General features: G+C 39.8%; 1 pseudogene; it reads right to left on the reverse strand.

Annotated features, from left to right (window-relative positions):
• Nucleotides 1–316: 316 nt before the first annotated feature.
• Nucleotides 317–16,912, reverse strand: part of LOC133515335 (signal-induced proliferation-associated 1-like protein 2) — a 35,004-nt pseudogene continuing 18,408 nt past the window's right edge.

Here is a 16,912-nt window from a genome sequence, read left to right on the forward strand (position 1 = left end):
GCCAAAAATTGTATACACGACCTTGTCCCATATATTAGGGTATAGTGTATACATATTTTTGGCACTTTGTCCGTCTCGATATTTTCAGACGTAACCGTAATAAACTAGTTAGATCAACAAAAATTTTAAAACGGTAAGTATGTACCTCCAACCTACTTACCTACCTATACTAATTGGTACATCATACCTACCTGCCTATAACTATTTATATTTTCAACTCTACTAAAAACGATAAAAAGGGATTGAAAAATAACTTAAATAACAGCGTTTTAAACACGTGTAAAGGGTAAATCACTGTTGAAATAAAAGATTTAGCTCACATTAAAATAATGATGTATTTGTTGAATTTACGCACAACAAGAAAGACACGATTGAGGTAAGATATAGATCTCAAAATTAAAGTCCTTTGGTACTTAATTCAATTGGAATGTAACGGTTAAGCAACAGCCTGCTTCACTAACTGGCATCGGCGGAATAAATAGATCAGGGGGCCTAACCAAGACGACAATCGTTGATAGAAAAGGCCATTCGAAAGTTCAATAATGTATGGAAATAGTAACGTGATTTTTCGTAGCATCTGTCATTCCGATATTCTACAGTCGATGTACTATTGTCATCTTGGCTAAGCCCCAAGCTCCTTGATCAGCTGTTAAGACAATTTTAAAATTACACTCTTGCTTTCCGCTAGAAAGTATCAGCCGGCAAATTCTTCGGATGATAACCAAAACCAAAGAATTATTAATTGTAAAAGAGGTATAAAATTTTATTAAAAATCGCGCCTCAAATTTTATCGCCATCTGCCCCGAACATTATGTGGTAAATCGGGTTGTCAAAAGTCGACGTTTGACAATCCAGTTACCTCTTAACCCTTCGTATCTCTAAGCACTGATCACTATGAATTTAAATCCATTGTTTAATATTATATATTAATAATATTATAGGTTTAAATTCGTACGCACTGATCAGTGCTTAGACATGCGAAGGGTTAAGCCATAATAGTGCTGTACAACGTCCTTCTACTTCAGCTGTCAAACTCGGAGGCACCATTTTTTTTTAAACTTTACACCTCTCCGATCCCGGAATCTTTGCCAAAACTGAGCCATCACTAATAGTTTCTGATTGTTCTTCATTGCGTAAATAGATGGTTGGTCCATTTGGGTTGAACTCCCTGTTTACCCGTTTCCGCTTCTGTTTACAACTGTTTCGAAAAATGTCCTGAGTTTTGGTTAACATCCGACGATATTTGGGTGGGCAAATATGAACTAAACTTATACCGATAAATCTGATCAACCGATGCCTGTGATCTACAATACGATGTAAATCGTCAGGTGAAAACCAAAACTCACTAAAGGCAAAATAATAATTAAACATAAATTTACTGTTTTATAAATAGTGCGGTTCACTATGGGTCTGAATTCGTAGTAGTAATTAGAGAGTTTTGGGTTTCACCTGAAGAAATGTAGATGCAACTATATAGGATTTATAGGCCATAACACACCAAAAACAACGATCCTGTTCCCGAAAGTTACTATACAAAGGATGGTTTGATGTATTTAGGCGCATATGGCGCAACCAAAAAGTTTCATGCACATGTCTTTGACTACCGGGAATAATCAAATAGATACATCTGTAGATATACAACTCACAAATTCAAAATTATGGCTGTAGATTAACGCTTTGGTTACTAATACAAAGATTCTTAACGATACGTAAAGCAAGCATTGATTTAGAATAAATTACGCTTACACGAGTGGTGGGAAGGATTCTTATAATCCATACATTGTACAAACGGAGCAAGACAATATATCAATCTTAACATTTACTTAACATTTTGTAAAATTACCTAACTAAAAAAAAAAATGTATCAAAAACATTAAAAACTGGCTTTATAAAAAAAACTTTCCCGGAAAACATTTATAATAAGAAAGAGGAAACATTATGTCCAGTATAAACACATCGCCATAAGCCATAAACTATAAAGTTCGTGTCATCCACGATGCCGCGCAGATTTGTTAAATGTAACCTTTAATGACATGACAACGAGTTAATATACGCGTCTTCGTGAATGACACGATCTTTAAATTATTGACAATAACTAAATCCAAGCGACTATGGACAAATACATGCTGTAGGCAGATTTGTATTTATAACGGCCAGTCGAATACTTATCTTATAGGCGTATTCTCCACTAAGCTTTTTTTCAAAATTCTACTCGAGGCATTGATTTTTTAACGCCGAGATAGGGCTCATGAAGTTTATATGACAAAGCCATTGCAGCGCAGCCTCATTCTTCCTTCTAACAGACGCCTGGGTTCCATTTATATTTGTGTGAGTTAGGTCAAAAAAGGCCTCATTAGAGACACCTTCCGATAAGACACCATTGAGAAAGTTAATCTTAAAGAAAAGTTGGTAGGCAGTTTATAGGCAGCGAAATGTTTCTAGGCACTATATTTTTGTCAGTGATGTTTTCGATTCCATACGTATGTATTACTGTACAGATAGCATCAAAAGCAGTTAACAAAAAGAGACATGTCTCTTCAATGTACCGTAAAATGTGCCAGCTTTGCTCCAAAATTTAAAATTATTATATTGTGGTGTGTTGATATACATATACATAGTCTGGCAAACACAACTTGCCAGTAAGTAAGAACAAAAAAAACTATACTCATCCCTTTCTTTAGGGTGCTAGTAATAGCGTAAGTCCAAGACAATATTATTATCTCTGTCTATGTTTGAAATGAGACGGTCCTGGGCCAAATTATTTATGCCGATTTAAAGTAGACCATATATGTAGTGACAACTATCAACAACAACTATCATGTTGTGACATAAAATTATTAGAAGTAGGAGATACTCTGGGCGCGATGATGCTGACCGTACTATGTCAAAATAATCGTGTCGGTACTTGAAGTACAGCCGGCGGCTGAAGTAGCTACACGGACGAAGTGCTAAAAATGATCAACGCATAATCTAGTGACAATAGAGTTTGACAGTACTTAAACTGCTGGTGGGGCTTTCAACAATAATCTCCGAAAGGCGAGTATATAGAAAACATATATAGAGTACATACTACTTAGGTATATCATAAACCATAACAGGAAAGCTTTTCAGACTGACGAATCTATTACTCATCTTCACCTAATGATTTTTATACTCAATCTTATTGATTTATATGATTCAAAACAGCTTACAACGATAAAAGTACACAACAAAACCAAAAATATAATACAAAAATAAATATTAAAAAATACTAAATTTAAAGAAAAACTATTCTAGGCACTGATTTATAAAGCTATTCTAATTTATAGAATATTATACCTTTTAACTTCATTAACAACTATGTAATGCGTCTACAGGCCTACACTAATAAAGCTTTCATTTTATGATGATTAAATCTACGTAGTATTTATTTACATAATAATGATGTACGAAAAATAACTAATAATTGAGATATTTGCCTGAAGTAACAGACACGATACTTACACGTTTAATAAATCTAAAAAAAATATGTAATAATGGGTACAAATTATTGACCCGTAGCTGCTGAGCTAAATTAACATTTTTTCTTCTTTTGTCATTGATTAAAACAGCTACCAATAACTATGTATCCAATGAAAAGTTACGATCATCTGAAAAATGTATACGGAATACCCTTATACATGTAAAAATTGCTGTTTTTACAAGAAGGATACTAAAGCGAAGTTTAGTTTTCTCTAGGGCTGGCTGGCTGATATATAGATTTAAAATGATAGTGTTAAGGTTCAAATTAAATTGACCAGATATTGCCAGTGGTCTATAATTTTGAGGGTTCATACATAGTTCTTATAGTATATTTGGCAGGTTTAAACTCCATAACGATTAATTTTACTTATGAATAGTACTTAATCTAGATCTGACCGAGGTGTGTTTACTGATATTTATACATTGCACTGTATATTGAATAATTTATTTAAAAAATGATATGATAGCGAGGAAATCTAGATAGGAAATCTAGACGATGATCAAGTACATAATAACATATTATACCTAATTACAAAACCAACATATGAAAGGCTGAGGGAAAACCCGCTGGTCGAGCACGATAATATTAAGAACTTGTTATCCGATAACGGAATTTCTGTATTATATAATCAGGTCTGACGTTATTAATCTGTATTTATTTACAGACACACGATTACATCGGTTAACACACCTCAGTCCATCGGCCATGGTGATGCGGTGCGACATTTTACGCAAACAATTCTGACAAATAAATAAATAATCTCAAAATTGGATCGCACCACATAAATTAGAACTTAGAGAAAAGAGGACATAGACCGATAAATTAATTTACAGTAGACTGTTAATCTTGCATATTCAGGTATATCCTATATGTAATTCACCCTTTCGGAACACGCTGGATTCCCTAGTTTCAGAGCAGTGTTTGAAAACGAAAAATTAAATTAAAAAAAAAATAGACGCTACCCAGGGAACCAGCGGGTCACTGAAGGATTATATGTTAATTGCTAATAATATATCCATGTTCAAGTGTAATTTGTCATATTTAGTATACCTTGGGTCCTACTTTCGAATGCTGTCCCTCTATTAAATACGGCCGGCTATATAATCTTAAGCTAATTGGTGTTCACCTTACAATTTTGGATATCCTTATCACTAAAGTACATACATACGTATGATTATTATAAATAAGATTCCAATAATTAGCCTAATTACAAGCTATCATACGGATAGCATGTATACATAATCTGGGTTAGATTTTAAACAATTCTGTTGAAAATAAAAATAATTCAGTAATTGCGCATTACAAATACTATGTAATCAAACATTTCTGTTTTAATTAAAAATAATTGAAACCACGGAAGTAGATACTCAGTTAATTTTATAAGTAATCAACGTAATTTTTACTTTATTATAGAAAATTATGTACTGTAGGCGATCGGTAAATATGATAACAGAACATCGATGTTAACAACAGCGCCCAACATTGTAAAATATACTGTACAATCAGGCCATAACAAACACCTCATCACGCGAACACCATCACAACCACGCCATTGTAACGACTAGCATTTAACAAGATATATAGAGATAGTCAGACCAAGCTAAGTTGGCAGTGATTTTGATAGTCCACATGTGTTATTTTAAAAAGCAAACTTCTATGAAATTATGACGTTTACATAACACTTGCACCCTCTGGGCTATCAAAATCGCTGCCGACTTATCTTAGTCTGACTCTACAATTCATCTTCCTTGCGTTATCCCAGCTTTTTGCCACGGCTCATTAAAGCCCGGGGTCCGCTTGGCAACTAATTCCAAGAATTGGCGTAGGTTTTTACGAAAGCGACTGCCATCTGATCTTCTAACTTCTCTGGTAACTAAACTGGAATTAGTCCGGTTTCCTCACGATGTTTTCCTTCACAAAAGCGACTGGTAAATATCAAATGATATTTCGTACAAAGTTCCGAAGAACTCGTTGGTACGAACCGTGGTTTGAACCAGCGACCTCCGGGTTGCAACTCGCACGCTCTTACCGCTAGGCCACTAGCGCTTAAGCCTTTCTGGTTTACATTGAACCTATTTGTCTTTTTAGTACAGACAATTGCACAGAGTTCGGACGACCGACCGTAAATGAACTAGGTTAGATCTTACATTAAATGCTAGTCGTTAGATGTCAAAACAAACGCTTCATGAAAAGCGTAAAAAGGCACGTATTTCATAAGATACATACACATGTATTATATCAATCAGCTACAGAGACTTGTGCCTTGCAAATACCTGCAGCTGACGTTACAACAGAACTTATCTACATAAGGATCGAGACTCAAACCTGCTCCCTCCAGGTAAAAAAATAAGCTACAATTTACCGTGTTAAAAATTGAACTTAAAACAAATGCGACACTGTTTCATTTGATAGTTCTTAGTGTGCCCGTAACAGTGTAACAGCGGTATAATTTTGCGTTTTGGAGCACGGGCGTAGGCAGGTACAGGCAGGAGGGGGCAGCTGCCCCCTCTGGAGCTCAAATTTTCTCTAGGCTCTAGGTCTCCGGCGATATCAATTCTCCTTTTTGATTTATATGTATATTGATACATACTTTTAGGCCACGAGTATAGTACTTATAATTTTGATTTATGATCGATTTAGTGCCATTGAATGGTTTTAACGAGCCCATTCAGTGAATAAGTTTATCGCACATGAGTTGGGCAAATGTAGGTAGGTAATCATGATCATGACGCAACGATAATGAAACTATAAGCCGGTGATTAACTTTAACAGATATACGTAAACCAATGCCAGGATCTGCTACTACATTTGATTAATATATGGTGATAGTAGTACGCGTCATGGAATCAGCGAGTACCTACGTACTCGTAGCTAAACACGCAGCCCTAAACAGCGTACTGTTTAATAATTAATTATGGTAAATTCTACGATTATTATTCTGTTACTTATCAAGTTTTATTTCTCATATTTTGATACAATTTGGTGGATAGATAGAGTTCCCTATTCTGTACACTATAAGCGTAATTGGACGTTATTTAGGAATACAAGATCCAGCCCACAAAAAACTGTTAATTAAATTTGAACTTTCTGTCAAAATTAATCAAAAGGCATTTATGAAATGACATGTTTTTGAGGTTGGATCCTTTTCGCTAAACTACGCCCAATTTCATCGTATGCCCTACAATATTTAACACTGAGGTACGAAAAAATTACATGCATTTTTTTGGGGATAAGTTGTAATTTCATATTAATTCCACTCAGAATGAGAAACTTTTCAAACCAGCCGAATGTTATCCGAATAAAAAAAATAAAAAACATTATTTGTTATAAAACAGGCCTTAATCGCGTCTTTTCCGAAACCACGGGAACAATACTGTTCTTGAAACGCTGGAGCCCAAAAATCGGTCATCAAATGCACTGTGCATATATCGATTTCAGTAGATATGGAACAAAAGGAGACCAATGATAGAGGACCTTAACAAAAACCGGTTTGACCCTCATGTATCTTCAGCGAAAATAAATGGTTTCGAAGAAATCATCGATTTTGTGTTCTTGCTGAAACCATCAAGTTACAAAGTGAGGCTTCTGCTCGGGTCAGACGCGTAGGATTTGACCACCGGTCTGGCCTAGTGAGATGGTCACGGGTTTGAATCCCGGTAAGGGCATTTATTTGTGTGATGAACACAGATATTTGTTCCTGAGTGATGGATGTTATCAATGTATATAAGTATGTATGTATCTATATACGTATGTATATCCATAGGCGTAGGCAGCCCCCCCCCACCCCTCCAGAGCTCAAATTTTACATACAATGTATGCCCTTCTGCGGCGTCTGCCCCCCTAGGCCTCCGGCGATGTCAACTTGTCCCCCCCCCCCAGTTTACTGGCTGGCTACGCCCTTGTGTATATCGTCGGCTAGTACCCATACTACAAGGTCTACAAGCTTTGCATAATTTAGGGCTAGGTCGATCTGTGTATGATTGTCCCCAAATGTTAATTTATTATTTTATTTATTTACCGTGGTGGTTCGGACATTCATAAGCGCATTGTAAGATGTCAACATTGAAGAAGATTTATGTTGTTGTCAACTGTGGAGTTACAAATAGTGTAGGTATATACAATTAAATGAATTTACACCTACTTGCCACCATCGTGGGTCATGGTATATATTTTTTAAATCTATTATTGGAAGCTTTGCACTGAAACAGATTAATAGCCGACGAAGAATTTGAGCTAGATAGATTACGTGATTTATATAGGTACCTACTTTCGAATTCGAATTATTTTGATAACGTTAAGCAGGAAATTAAACTGTCTCATGTAGATTAAAAATTGATTCGACAAGATTAGGTTTTTAAATTCCTTTCTGCTAATTACCTAAGACAAACATGTTTTGTCGGACAATATAAGTATGTAATTCTCGTAAAGTCCAAATATGGTGTGTCAACAGGTATATTCAACTATAATCTTATCAATTTCTTAGATAGTAGCCTAATACTGGGTTTATCCGTTACCAATGAGCCGTAACGTGTTTGGCAAGACCAATTTATATTAGGAATACCGGATAAATATATTATTACTTCAAAATCATCGCAGGCCCTGACATAAATACCTGAGCATCACCAGTTGACGTATTCCACCACTATAGTCAACTGACTTTTAATTTTTTTAGAATTTTGGTTATTTTTACAAATAATTTTTCATGTGTTTTGGTTGCTGCCGTTCCTCAATCCACCAATGGAGCGGCAGCTGACTTTCATATGAGTTCTTGGTACATCTTTTACAACTTAACGAGTTATCGCCTGTAAAGAAATGACTGGCCCGCTCTTGCATATTAGTGCGATAGAGGCAAATATAATCGATAGACGAACGAACGATCAAAGGTGTTCGCGGTAAGTCCTCAGTTTAAGTCAGAATTTTACTTCTGAAAATTAAAAGGTTACAAGGTTATTATTTATATTATATTTATTATGCGGTATGCAATCCTTGCTGCGCGAGTCCAACCTATTACGGTTTAACAATAGTTTAGGAAATTCTATAGAGAAGGTATAATACCCTAATATAATATATACAATGTCCAAGTAAAGTCCTAAATAAACTACTTGCCACTTATCTGACGTATAAAGTCATCGTTGGCGTTTCATTATCTTCGAATAAGCTTAACTGGTAGATAAAGTGTTAAGTTTTATCTGGCACTTTATTTATTTGTTAATTAGCTATCCAATACTTTACTTGGACATTGTGAAACAGGCCCTAACACATTTTTATAATGCCAATATTTTATTAATTTCAAGGCAAAACGCCTCTTGTCAAATGTGAATATGATAGGCCTATAATTCTTAGCATACCTGCTAAGAAAGCGGTGGCACGTAAACACGCAAAGCAATAAATACCTAGTAAAGATTGTACGGTAATATTTTAGCACCTTGAAATTGTATCGGTTTGTATTAATTAAAGCACAACGTGCATTAAGTACTAAGGGATTATAAATAACTGTCAAATAAATATAAACGTACCAAATGTACAAAAAATCGTAGTCAGATTATACTTCGACCCAACAATAGAAGTGTATGTTTATTGAATACTGTCATCTCTTCGGAATTGATCAAGTTGTTGACACTTTTTTATGACATAGGACGCAAACGAGCAGACAAGCCTGATGGCAAGCAATTATAGTCGCTCATAGAGGTCCTACCGCGAACCACGTTCGATGTCTTGCCTCTGTCAAACTTACGTACGTAAATGACAAATTCACAAGTGCGACGGAGAGGCAACACGTCGAACGTGGTTCGCGGTGCCCTCGTAACATTTAAGATGGGAATACGCTCCTGTCTTGAAGGTCGTATCGGTCCGGAAATACTGCGGGCAACAGTTCATTCCACAGTTGCCTGCTAGGAAATAAGTTTCATTTAATACGTCCAAATACTCAATCAACAATGATCGAAAACTAATCTGCCTACATATTAGATAACTTATACTCTAAGGCGTAAATGAAAGAATATACGATACGAATTCAATATAGCGACGGACTAGCACCACGTCTTCGCACCAATATACATCTATATATATATGTAATTATATACAGTATTGAATTAGGCTTTTCACTTTACCTGACATTTTTATAGTAAGAGCCGTATAACTTTGTGTTATTAAATAATTATAACAGTCGTATATTAATACGGGCAATTAATTCATCCTTCAATAGAATCGACTACTGTTAACGAATAAGAAACTTTGATTAGCCTTATAAGCGCCGTTGTACCATTGGTTCTTGACGTATGGCTTTGGTTAATCTGGTTATAATATAATATATTAGCAAGGACTAGTAAAGATAAGAAATCTGCTAAGCCGCGTTTTCACTTAGTGTTCCGAGCAAACATTTTGTTTTGAGCAAATGTTTGCTCTTCCCATTTAATATTGGAGTAAGTGTTTCCATTAACCGAACGAAAGATTGCTCGTTCAGAACACTAAGTGAAAACTCGGCTTTACTAGAAACAGGTCGCATTTGTATTCATAGCACTAACACAATTAAAGATCCATTCGTAAACCTTATTGCAACGAATTAAAGTCCATGAATGGTCAATTAACTGTGTCAGCGATAAATATGTATTCTGTCATTACAAAATTTGTTTAGTTTAATAGTTTTACGCGAGTGTACTACTGGAATCCAAGTACTAGGAGACAAGTTTTACTATGTGTTAATTGTACACTAGATGTCGCTGGTGCTAGAACGGGACGGGCGTTTACTGGTGTGGGAGCGAGATGACTGCTGTTCGAGGGAGCAGGACATCATTTCGTCGATCCGCTTGTGCCGCAGCGCTCTCGAGTCAGGTTACTTGTACACTTCATGTCTTGTTAGAGCGGGACAAGTGACCACTGGTGTCGAAGCGAATGAGATGCCTAATAAACTGCGTGAAGTGCCGCAGCTGCCTCAGCACTCTCGAGTAATGTTACTTGTTCACTCTTGTTGAATTGGAGCGGGACAGCAGATCATTGGTGTGAGAGCGAGCGAGACGCCGGATCACTGGCGGTCGACGGTCCGTTTGAGCCACTGCGTGAAGTGCCGCAACTGCCACACGGCACGGGCGCTCTCTTCTCGTAGACGCGCGTTGTGACGACGTAAGCGACGGACCTGTTACGATAAATTACATCAGTATAAAAAAATCTAAGCTCTCATCTTAATAAACACCTGTAGGGCTAATATGGTCGGCTTTTTATCATTTGTCACCATGTCTGTCACGTTCTAACAAGTATGTAGGTGCGAAAGTGACACATGACATGACAGGTGATAAAAATGCGACCATGATACCGCTGCTGGGCGTTTTCTTTGGATTACTTTGCCGAGAGATTTTTTTATATTTATTTATTTAGAAACAAACAGTCTTATAAAACATGTAAGTAAATAAACTACCAGCTAGAATTTCATATGATATAGACCTATAGTTTCCTATATGTAAAACATATTATAATAAACTCAATTCTATGAATTGCTATCCGAGTATAACAACTGTAGATAACAAATAATGTGATAGCTAAACCTAATTTTCACACTTATTTAATAAAGAATAAACCTTTTTCTTAAATAACCCTAACGAACTGCCAAATATATCCGCGTTCATACACTTTTCATTATACAACCTGCATGCGCGATAAATTTTATGATTTGTTAATTTTGTAAAATAAAGAGTTCTAATCGGATCCGTCGCTAAGGAAGCGTCGAAGGGCAACTGATAAAAAAATTACCAAAATACATATTTAGGACTAGATTCTAGGCCATTGGCTGGCGACAGCTGGCTACGCGTTTTTTGCCTTTGCGTTACCAGCTAAAATAGTTGGAGGTTCCAGGTCCCACTTTGGACATTTGCCACCACCTCACCACATTTGCGCACGGCGCCAGCGGCGGCGGCGACCCTGGACACTCGGGATGTAGCCTACCTCCTCCTCGAGCTGGTGCGCGTGGCGCGCGGCGGCGGCGACCCTGGACACTCGGGATGTAGCCTACCTCCTCCTCGAGCTGGTGCGCGTGGCGCGCGGCGGCGGCGACCTTGGACACTCGGGATGTAGCCTACCTCCTCCTCGAGCTGGTGCGCGTGGCGCGCGGCGGCGGCGACCTTGGACACTCGGGATGTAGCCTACCTCCTCCTCGAGCTGGTGCGCGTGGCGCGCGGCGGCGGCGACCCTGGACACTCGGGATGTAGCCTACCTCCTCCTCGAGCTGGTGCGCGTGGCGCGCGGCGGCGGCGGCGGCGGCGACCCTGGACACTCGGGATGTAGCCTACCTCCTCCTCGAGCTGGTGCGCGTGGCGCGCGGCGGCGGCGCGCTCGGCCTCCAGCGCGGCCACGCGCGCCGCCAGCCCGCACGCGCACGGCGCCAGCGGCGGCGGCGACCCTGGACACTCGGGATGTAGCCTACCTCCTCCTCGAGCTGGTGCGCGTGGCGCGCGGCGGCGGCGCGCTCGGCCTCCAGCGCGGCCACGCGCGCCGCCAGCCCGCACGCGCACGGCGCCAGCGGCGGCGGCGACCCTGGACACTCGGGATGTAGCCTACCTCCTCCTCGAGCTGGTGCGCGTGGCGCGCGGCGGCGGCGCGCTCGGCCTCCAGCGCGGCCACGCGCGCCGCCAGCCCGCACGCGCACGGCGCCAGCGGCGGCGGCGACCCTGGACACTCGGGATGTAGCCTACCTCCTCCTCGAGCTGGTGCGCGTGGCGCGCGGCGGCGGCGCGCTCGGCCTCCAGCGCGGCCACGCGCGCCGCCAGCCCGCACGCGCACGGCGCCAGCGGCGGCGGCGACCCTGGACACTCGGGATGTAGCCTACCTCCTCCTCGAGCTGGTGCGCGTGGCGCGCGGCGGCGGCGCGCTCGGCCTCCAGCGCGGCCACGCGCGCCGCCAGCCCGCACGCGCACGGCGCCAGCGGCGGCGGCGACCCTGGACACTCGGGATGTAGCCTACCTCCTCCTCGAGCTGGTGCGCGTGGCGCGCGGCGGCGGCGCGCTCGGCCTCCAGCGCGGCCACGCGCGCCGCCAGCCCGCACGCGCACGGCGCCAGCGGCGGCGGCGACCCTGGACACTCGGGATGTAGCCTACCTCCTCCTCGAGCTGGTGCGCGTGGCGCGCGGCGGCGGCGCGCTCGGCCTCCAGCGCGGCCACGCGCGCCGCCAGCCCGCACGCGCACGGCGCCAGCGGCGGCGGCGCCGGAGACGGCGACGGCGGCACAGCCTCCGATGTCTGCACAAAAAGTACCAACAATGAAGGAGGAGAAACGTATCCAGACCACCTAAGCTTACATCTAAAGTGATGTTATAGACGCATTCAAAAACCAAGAAAAAACCCAATATTCTTATTTGCGTGCAGGCTACTCGTAAAATGGTTAATCTCTATTCACATGCGTCTTATTCACTCCTAGACTGGAATTAACCTCCTGCCTCATCTGTCGCCACCGTGTTTTTTTTTATTTATTTTTATTGAGAAACAAACAGTTTTAAAATAAACATATGAGCAACTTAGCTAATAGCTATGGATTGATTTCGTTATAGACCTATAGTTTCCTAATTTTAAATTATTCGATGTACAATTGAAAAAATAATAATAGTGTAAACTTATAGCGTACATAACAAAAGCGTAAATGTATAATATATATATATATATGTAGAGACCTGAGAAAATACTTAAATCACAGGTAGCTATTATCAGGTTGCTACGACTTTTAACCGTTATTTTAGAAAAGAATATACTGCTCTTTTAAAGAGGCCTAATGAATTGCAAAACAAATCTGCGTCCATACATTTTTCATTGTACTGCCTACATGCGCGCCCTATATATGAACGTTTAGTTTGTTGTCCCAATTTCCTGGTAGATGGCGCTGTTCCAGACGCAAACTAAGTAATGCTAGTTTATCATAGAATCTATATAAGAAACTGTCACATTTCAAAATAAATGATTGGTAACGTAGCAACTTATTCAAATAAAGTGGTCCTTCGAACTGTAGAAGCGAAGTGACTTAAGTGACAAAGACAGTGCATTCGAAAGTGATCTTAAAGTACAGTATTGTAGAGTCTAAAATCAAACTAAAGGGTCAGTGATATACAGCATCTAGAAGTAATTTCAGAAACCAAACGTCAAAATTGTCAACAAAATTACAAAATTAAAATTCAAGATTTCGAGAAGATAAAATAAATAAGTTATATGTACAAGCCTACGAGTCAACGCAGAAAAATCGCCGCTTTAAATCAGCTATATTTACTAGATTGGATTTTATGGATTTGGAAAAATAAGATTTCGGAAATAGAATCACGTGAAAAAATTTTCACGTCAAACAAAACAATCAAGATTTCGCTGTGAATTTTACTAATTTTCAAGAATAATATCTCAAAATGTCTCAAGAATTACCGGGATTAATAGCTGAGCAAGAAAATATTTGTGAATTAATTCTCAAAGCGCAAGCGAACTTCAAGAAAACACCAAAAGCGAGATTAACAAGAGGGTACATCAAGACACGAAAAGAATCCATAGAAAATTATTTTAGTCAGTTCGTAGCAAACAATCGAGCCTTGATAAAAATATCAACACCTTCAGACAAAGCGAAATACGAATATTTCAAAGAAGATGTGTATTCAGCGTGCGAGGAAATGTTCATTGATTTGAAAGCAGAGATGACGGACATGCTAGAGGGTACTACGCCGTGCACGAGCAGCACTAATCCAACACCAAGCACCAACAGTGATGATGTGAAGCTACCGAAAATAGATATAGCGAAGTTTACCGGTAACTACCAAGATTGGACTTCGTTTTACGATATGTTTACGTCACTCATTCACAACAAACAGAACTTGAGCAGTGTTCAAAAGTTGCATTATTTAAAAAGCTACTTGTCTGGAGAACCTGCCCAACTATTGGATCATCTAGCTGTCACTGAAACAAACTACGAATTGGCATGGCTCACGCTACAGAACAGGTATAACAACAAGAGAGTCATTATTAATTCAATCTTAAGCAAGTTGATGAATCAAAAGAAAATTCACGCGGGCACTGCTAAAGCGATTCGAGAGATATTAGATACAACTATGGAGTGTCTTAACAAGTTGAAAGTACAAAACATTAATACAAGTTCATGGGATACACTTATTATATACATCATTGTTGAGAAGTTAGACGCTGAAACACATAAAGAGTGGGAAGAAGAAGCAAGTAATCTGAACCTCACAGAGTTACCTAACATGGTCATGTTCCAAAAGTTCTTAGAAAAGAGATTCCGAGTTTTAGAGATGATGCAACCTAGCCAAACAACGAACATGAACATGAAGAGTACCTATCGAAGCACCCAGAGAGAAAATAACTTCACTGTCGAGTCTAAGTCATTTCACGTGTCACCAGCCATCAAGTGTGGATTTTGTAAGCAGAACCATTACTTGAATCAATGCAAAGAGTTCCAAGAGCTTACACTTGAAAAGAAAACAGAGTTCATTCAAAACCAGCAACTCTGCTTTAACTGCCTCATCCATGGTCATGCTGTCCGATTCTGTAAAAGCAAGTTCTCATGTCAAAAGTGCGGAAGAAGACATCACACACTGTTGCACAACAATACGTACCAATCCAAAGAGAAAGAGCACAAAGAAGAAACAAAACAAGAGAGAGAAAACAAAGAATGCAATCGAGAGAAAGACTCTAAACAAGAACCCAAGCAAGACACGAGAAATAAGAGAGAGATAGTTGCCCATCTAACAACAGGAAGCATGACAGGATTGTTATCTACAGCCCAAATTAACGTGACGAACCACCAAGGAAGAGAATTCGTATTAAGAGCCTTGTTAGACCCATGTTCTCAAGAGTCTTTCCTGAACGAGTCTGCAGCTCAAACTATGGGCCTTAAGAGAAAGCGCGTGAACGGAAATGTATCGGGTCTTGATAAGATGAGCACACCCATCCGATTTGCTGCTGATATCGAGATTTCATCACGTCTTAATCCTGAAAAGAAAATGAGTATAACAACTTACATAGTAAAGCGAGTCACAAACATCATGCCTTCAGAGAAACTTACTATCGATAACTGGGTTCATCTAAGAGATTTACAACTAGCCGATCCGACTTACCACCAACCAAGTTCTATAGATATTCTATTGGGAGTAGAAGTTTACAACGAGATGATACAGCCTGGTCTGATCAAAGGCGTTCCAGGCTCTCCCATAGCTTTACAAACCCATTTGGGATGGATAATATCCGGAAAAGTCACAGTCGGAATAGAACGAGAGCGAGAAGAGAAACCATTCATTAGTATGCATTTAAATGTCGAGTTAAATTATATGCTAAAGAGATTCTGGGAGCTAGAGACAATGGATGAAGAGAAACACAAGCTAACAGCAGAAGAGATCAAAGTAGAAGAAATATATGAGAAAACTACCACTAGAGACGAAGACGGACGTTACATAGTAGATCTGCCAATGAAACACGAGCCACCAGTTCTTCCATCTAACAGCCGAGAGATTGCACTGAAGCGCTGGAAGTCTACAGAGAACAGACTTAAAAGTAAACCTCACCTATTAGAAGAATACAACAAAGTTCTAGAAGAGTACATGACGCTAAACCACATGAAGAAAATAGAAACCAAAGATGAAGAAGAAAATGGCGTGTGGCTCCCCCATCACGCTGTGATTAAATTGGAGCGAGAAACGAGCAAATTAAGGGTAGTCTATGATGCTTCATGCAAGGGAAGCAACGGGGTATCCTTGAATGACGAGTTATTAATCGGACCCCCATTGTTAGAAGATTTACGAGCCATTCTCATTAGATGGAGAACATACAAGATAGCATTTGTTGCCGACGTGGAGAAGATGTATAGACAGATACGAGTAAAAGATGAACACACAAATTACCAGAGAATTGTATGGAGACCAGATCCAAAGGGACCCATTGAAGACTTCAAACTCTTAACTGTTACATTCGGAACATCCTGTGCACCTTATCTGGCAATAAAAACTTTAAGGCAAACAGCAAAGGATGAAGGATCGGACTATCCAGAAGCTCAAAAGATGATATTACGAGATTTCTATATGGATGATTTGCTCTCAGGTACAGACGAAGAAAAAGAGGCTATAGAAATTCAAAAACAAGTTACACAAATTTTAATTTCTGGAGGATTCACACTAAAGAAGTGGTGTTCGAATAGCGAAGAGTTTATGACAGCATTAGACAAGCAAGAAAAGAGAGAAGAAACGCAGACAGTCGAAATAAAACGCAAAGAGAGCGTGAAAACATTAGGTATAATATGGGAAGTTAAGGAAGATAAGTTGTTCATACCTAATCATATCAAAGATTCCTATGACACACCTATGACTAAAAGAAGCGTTTTATCTGAGATAGCATCAATATTCGACCCAATGGGATGGATCGCTCCAAGTGTCATACTAGCAAAGATATT

Source organism: Cydia pomonella, chromosome 2 (assembly GCF_033807575.1).
Source record: "Cydia pomonella isolate Wapato2018A chromosome 2, ilCydPomo1, whole genome shotgun sequence".
NCBI lineage: Eukaryota > Metazoa > Arthropoda > Insecta > Lepidoptera > Tortricidae > Cydia > Cydia pomonella.